This window comes from Mesoplodon densirostris, chromosome 4 (genome assembly GCF_025265405.1).
Source record: "Mesoplodon densirostris isolate mMesDen1 chromosome 4, mMesDen1 primary haplotype, whole genome shotgun sequence".
Taxonomy (NCBI): domain Eukaryota; kingdom Metazoa; phylum Chordata; class Mammalia; order Artiodactyla; family Ziphiidae; genus Mesoplodon; species Mesoplodon densirostris.
Window position 1 is genome coordinate 91,190,723 of NC_082664.1, and position 7,067 is coordinate 91,197,789.

The window sequence follows — 7,067 nt, forward strand, 5'->3', positions numbered from 1 at the left end:
TAAATGGTGCTGGGAAAACTGGACAGCTACATGTAAAAGAATGAAATTAGAACACTCTCTAACACAATACACAAAAATAAACTCAAAATAGATTAAAGACCTAAATGTAAGACCAGACACTATAAACCCATAGAGGAAAACATAGGCAGAACACTCTGACATAAACTGCAGCATTATGTTTTTGGATCCGTCTCCTTGAGTAAAGGAAATAAAAGCAAAAATATGCAAATAGGACCTAATTAAATTTAAAAGCTTCTGCACAGCAAAGGAAACCATAAACAGGACAAGAAGATAGCCCTCAGAATGGGAGAAAATATTTGCAAATGCTATGACTGATAGGGGGTTAATATCTAACATATATAAACAGCTCATACAACTCAATATCAAAAAAACAAACAACCCGGTTAAAAATGGGCAGAGGAACTGAATAGACATTTTTCTAAATAGGACATGCAGATGACCAACAGGCACGTGAAAAGATACTAAACATCCCTAATCATCAGGGAAACGCAAATCAAAACCACAATGAGATATCACCTCACACCTGTCAGAATGGATATCATCAAAAAGAACACAAATAACAGATGCTGGCGAGGATGTGGAGAAAAGGGAACCTTTATACACTGTTGGTGGGAATATAAATTGCTGCAGCCACTGCGGAAGCAGTAAGAAGGTTTCTCAAAACACTACAAATATAACTACCATAAGACACAGCAATTCCACTCCTGGGTATATATCTGAAAAAAACAACAACACTAATTTGAAAAGATACACACACCCCAATGTTAATAGCAGCATTATTTACAATTGCCAAGATATGAAAGCAACCTAAGTGTCCATCAACAGATCAATAAAGAAGAGGTGGTATATATATGTATACACACACACACACACACACACACACAGCAATACTAGATAGCCAGAAAAAGTAATGAAATTTTCCCATCTGTAGCAACATGAATGGACTTGGAGTGCATTATGCTAAGTGAAATAAGTCAGAGAAAGACAAGTACTGTATGATATCATTTACATGTGGAATCTAAAAAAAAACAAAAACAAAAACAAATTAGTGGGACTTCTCTGGTGGCACAGTGGTTTAGAATCCGCCTGCCAATGCAGGGGACACAGGTTCGATCTCTGGTCTAGGAAGATCCCACATGCCACAGAGCAACTAAGCCTGTGCACCACAACTACTGAGCCTGCACTCTAGAGCCCACGAACCATATCTAATGAAGCCCGCATGCCTAAAGCCCGTGCTCTGCAACAAAAGAAGCCACTGCAATGAGAAGCCTGTGCACCCCAATGAAGACCCAATGCAGCCAAAAATAAATATAAATAAATAAATTTATAAAAACAAAGATGTGCCAAGACTGCCACAATATAATGTTTAAAAAAAAAGAGAAAGAAACAAAGTAGTAAATCTAACAAAAAAGAAGCAGACCTACTGATACAGAGAACAAACTAGTGGTTACCAGTAGGGAGGTGGGGAGGGGTGATATAGGGGTGAGGGAGTGGGAGGTATAAACTATTGGTTGTAAGATAGGCTACAAGGACATATTGAACAACATGAGGAATATAACTAATATTTTGTAATAACTGTAAATGGAGTGTAACCTTTAAAAATTGTATAAAAAATTTAAAACTTTAAAAAAATATATCAATTCAAGTTTACCTGCCTCCAGGCTAATATAAGACTTCCAAACTAATCTAAGCCTGTCATCTTCAGAACACCTGCAATACTGCCATCTACATTACACAACCAATACAGGATATAATCATGAATAACATTATATTTTCTGCTGCTTTATCTACTCACTTTGTCTCCCAACCAGACTATAAACTCCTTCAGTGTAGGGATTACAATTTAGACTTTTTGTAATCCTTCAAAATATTTGGTCTGATAATATTTTATTTACTCAATGAATACTTGCTGATTGAGGAAAACAGGTTTGTAGATAACTTTTAAAAATATATATGTTTATGGGGCTTCCCTGGTGGCGCAGTGGCTGAGAGTCTGCCTGCCGATGCAGGGGACGCGGGTTCGTGCCCGGTCAGGAAAGATCCCACATGCTGCAGAGTGGCTGGGCCCGTGAGCCATGGCTGCTAAGCCTGCACGTCCAGAGCCTGTGCTACGCAACGGGAGAGGCCACAACAGCGAGAGGCCCACGTATTGCAAAAAAAAAAAAAAAAAAAAAAAAAAAAAATGTTTATGAAGTAACATGGTTCTCAAACAGCTTTCTGGTTGTCCTCCCCCAATTTTTGCCTTTGATATAAAATTTGGGACATCCTGGTTCTATAATTCTATATGTATATAGGTATACATGTATAAATATAATTATAGATAAGTATAAGTAACTATTTCACTGTTTCATTTTAAACTTTATATTCAAGAAGTTCTTATACTTTCAAGCTTCTTTTCTCTTATTCATTCCTTAGAGGGTATGATAAATAGTTGCTTACTGCCCTTTGAATAATAAACTGTCATAAATGTTACTTCTGGTTTTCTCCTTTCTCGGCTAAACAACCTTAGCTCCTTTAGACATTTAAATGCCATGAACAGATGCTCAATATTACTTGGTGGCTGGGCATGATTTATAGTGCTTATTTCTGGAAGGAGATCAAAATAGAAGCATTATGTATTTTTAAAGCTTTTCTTTCACATATGGCATGCTTTACAGGGAGTGAGGATTTGGATGAATGGATAGATTAATACAGCTAATATTCCCATTTCAGTCTCATCTAAAAAGAGGGGAAACACAGGAAACATCATAATGGAAGCTAAAATGCACAAGATGTTATTTTACTATTAACTCAGACCTTTCTTATACCAGATGGTGTTGGAGGAAAGCTTTTGTTTTCTTGATGATGGGCATCTCCTTTGAATTTTGCTAGCCAGACATGTTTCTTCTCTTCTCGGCATTCACAAGACACTGTGGCCTTCTTTTACGAACCTCTTGCATGCAGTAGTTGGTTTGCGTTTCCAGGCATTGAATATCCTTCTGATTGGTTTCTGGGAGAGGAATTTATGCTTCTTGATGTATTGATTTTAATCTTCAAGGATTCGGATAACCATGCATACTATCATAACACCCTGTAATAGCACTCACCACATTAAAATGTCCTTTACCTATTTTGCTGTCTCTCTGAAACCCATACTACACACTCCCAGTTATCAGGAACTCTTTCTGATTTATCTTTCTATTCTAGTCTGGCATATGGCAGATTCTCTCTAAACATTTCTTGAGTACATGAACAAATGAAGACCAGAAATTCAAGTCTACTTTGATATTTAAAGGAAGTCTTTATACTTCCTGGAATCACATGGGACAGAGGGAACATTTATTATAAATAGATGCCTATGCTGTGTCTGTAGCACAGCACATGTTACCTCATTTAATCTTTTCAAGAAACTCATGAGCTATTCCCTTATTTGCTGCCATTTGTTAGTTAGTTACCTATTTGATATATACTATGTCCTGTCTTTTTTTTTTTTTCTTTCTTTTTGCGGTATGCGGGCCTCTCACTGTTGTGGCCTCTCCCGTTGCGGAGCACAGGCTCCGGATGCGCAGGCCCAGCGGCCATGGCTCACGGGCCCAGCCGCTCCGCGGCATATGGGATCCTCCCAGACCGGGGCACGAACCCGTATCCCCTGCATCGGCAGGCGGACTCTCAACCACTGCGCCACCAGGGAGGCCCTATGTCCTGTCTTTTAAAACACTTTATCATTTATTATTTTTAATGATCCTTTGAAGCAGGTATTACTGTTCTCATTTTTAAAATAAGGAAGTTGACGCTCAAAGAAGACATGAAGTGTTTGAATCCAAATCTACCTAACTCTAAAACCCAAATATTTCCTACTTGACCATCATGACTTGGAGACAAAATGTTTGGGACAAATAGGTTATTTATGTGACTTTTCTGCTTTCTTTATTTTTCCTCTAATGCTGGTATCTACCACTTCTCCTTGTGTATCTTGCATTAACTCTCTTCTAGACAGAAGACCTTATTATTCACTATAAAATATAGAGAAACCTTATTTTGGTCATCTAATAGTCTGCTAGTCCAATGTTAAGTCAATAAATATATTCCTGTGATGAACAATCCTTGGTTCAGTCAGTTGTGACCAGATTCTTAAAGTCACATTGCAAAAAGCTTGGCTACCTTTGCATAAGGACCTGCCTTGGCAGCTTTTCCCAGAAGAGGCCTGTAGGTCTGCCAGTTGCTCAGAATTTCATGAGTGGTCCAGTCACAAATAGAAGATGCTCCCAAAGGTAAGTATGAGACCTTCATCAGTAGAGTAATTTTAAGCACAGCTTTACTAAAGCAGCATCAAATTCTAATTGGATCTACTAGACTTAATTTAAGGAGCCACAGTGGACTAGTTCTAATATACTGTTACATCCAATATATCAGCACAATATTATATGTAAGCAAGCGTGTGTGTGTATAATGTGTAAAATGGGAGAAGGGATGGGGATGTGAGAGCAGGGTGGTGGACTGAAAACATTATTTTAACCTTGTTTGTTGTACCATAACAGGTCTTGGTATTGCCCCTCAAGAAAGACATAAGAGTGGAGAAGGAAAGGTAACTAAGTAAGCAAAAGAGAAAGATGTTGCCATGCTGGTAAAACTAGATCCTAAGATGAAAGGAAACTTAGAGGTCAGCTAATACAACTCCCTAAACCAAGGGGAATGTCATTTCCATTGTCATCTGTGAGTATCAACTATCCTCAAAAGGATAGTTCAGAAGATTATCATTCCTCATTTTGCAAAGATGAAGACAGAGAGGAGAGAAGTCAAAACTATTAATGTGGGAAGGGTATGGGTAGGCTATATCAGATGCAGTCATCCAACAGCAGAATATCAGACTTAAAAGCACCTCTTGAACCTGGGACATGGGCATGTATTGGGGGGCATTTAGCATGGCACAGATGGAATATGAAATAGACTTCTTGTCCTGAGACCTAGATTCTAGGCCAGTCTCCATCATTATTAACTAGCTATGTATCACTGAGCTGTACACATGATTTCTTATCTGTGAAATGAAAGGGTAGGATTAAAAGATTCCTACATTATTTTCCAGCAATAAATTACTTGATCCTAAAGAAAATATTTACTTCTGACAATGGATGAACTGTAGAACAAATTACTCTAAGGCTGTATTGATTAAAAATAAAAATATCTTTGGGGGATGTTGATCACTACTTCTGCAAAGAACTAAATTCAAAATCTTCATTACACCATTGGAACCTTAACTTTGATACAATCAACAGGCTTACTCATACATAATTTAGCTCCCTAAGGCCTATCTCTTGCTCATTTCTCTGCCAAAAGTGCTTATTTGTGTGCCTGTGCAGTGACCAACCTAGACTTGGCACATGTGCTGGGTGGAACTGGCTGAGTTGAAAACCATGGCATAGGTGCCAGTGGAGTCTGCAGTGGAAGACTTGATGCCTCAGCTGTTGCCAGTGGAGCCCTGCAACTTGACCAAAAATTTAGCTCCCTCTCTATCCCCAAGGATGCCGTAGGAATCCCTGAGGCCAGTCTAGATTGAAGTAGCTCAATGTCCAGATGGGGTAGCTCACATCGACCCAAAGAAGTTGAAAAGGAAGCAAAGTGTGAATGTTTCTCTTTCAGAATAAAAACCTGCTCCTAAAGGATATTCCTCCAAACTTCAGAGGCCAGAGCAACAAGTGGCACCATTTCCAACTGTTCAACAGAGAGTGAACAGACACTGAAGTCACTGGAAATCTCAGCAATTGGGTAGTAACAGGATCATGCCTTTCAACTATGTAAAATATGTAATTATTTCTCCTTTCCCGGGATAAATATCCTTCATTCTTCCAAAATCTGAAGATGAAGAAAGCTGTAAAAACTTCTGTCTGGGTGAAATGTTATATGCAGAATGGGCTGTTGGATCAGCTACAAATTAAAGTCCTGGGATGGATTATACCCAGATTGGTTTTCCTCCCTTGCTTCTTATTGTTAGCAGAATAAATCAGTCAACAGTAACTAGTGTCTTGGAATATATGAGTAACCGGCTTAGAGAAAGAGAATTACAGAATTGGGATGATGACTTTATGCTTTATTGGCTTATCTTGGAAAATCTTTATTACCTGAGGATCATTCACTAATTTGGCAGCTTGCAAGAAGGTGCTCTGAAGTGAGGCTCTTAGTGGACAGCAAAGATGAATTTGAATTTATTAATCTGCTTGGTTAACAGGTATTTTCACCAGTGTGATTTAGATGATAAGCCATCTTGATGTAGCTGATCTCAGGGATAGAAGATACTTGTGATGATGGCAGCCTAAGTCTGAGGAAGTGCAATGCCAATTCAAGTGCAAATTGCATCATATCTTCAACACTATGTGAAGGGTCCTCAGCTTAACCTGTGTAACTCAAGCTGATATTCAGAAGACAGATTGTATTGATTTGAATATCTGAGTGTCTTTGGAAAATCCCACCCAGTTTTTGATGGACAGTTTAAAGAGTTTTCTGAAATCAAATGTTTTTAAAACAAATTAAGTGCCATTTATTGATGAAGCATCCTGCACAGAAACTGTATGATGAAATTTTACAGAGGTCCTTGGTGCTGTTATATTGTTTATTTACATATATACATATAAAAATTGTATTGAAAATGTGAAAAAACTAGCTTTCAGGGATGTGGAGCTCAAGCTTTCTATTACATTCTCCTCTACTAAAAATTATATCGTTATTGTGGCTTCCCCATAGACCTGTTCCACATCTTCTTCTCTGGGCCCTATATTTTTCTTTATAAGATCAGCTTGCTTGTTCTGGGTCCCTCCCACAGACTCGTTGCTGGGTTAGAGAGGTGCTAACGTTCACAAGGATGATATCAAAGCTATTATGTACCTGTACCTTGTACAGGTTGTGCACTGCACCAGAGCACCCAACTGAAGGAGCAAGTGGGGGCTGCAGTGTGCCTTTGTGTGGGTGCATCCACCTTAAGGCAGGCTTGTCTTTTTCCAATTCACTCTAGGGTGTAGTATGGGCTTGAGGTGTTCTGGGAAGCAGGATTTACCCATTTGCTGCATCATCTGAAA

The 7,067-nt window shown here is 38.7% G+C and overlaps 1 pseudogene; it reads left to right on the top strand.

Moving 5' to 3' along the window:
* The first annotated feature begins 5,378 nt into the window (after positions 1 to 5,378).
* Positions 5,379 to 6,263, top strand: LOC132489425 (gem-associated protein 2-like; annotated as a pseudogene).
* The last annotated feature ends 804 nt before the right edge of the window (positions 6,264 to 7,067 follow it).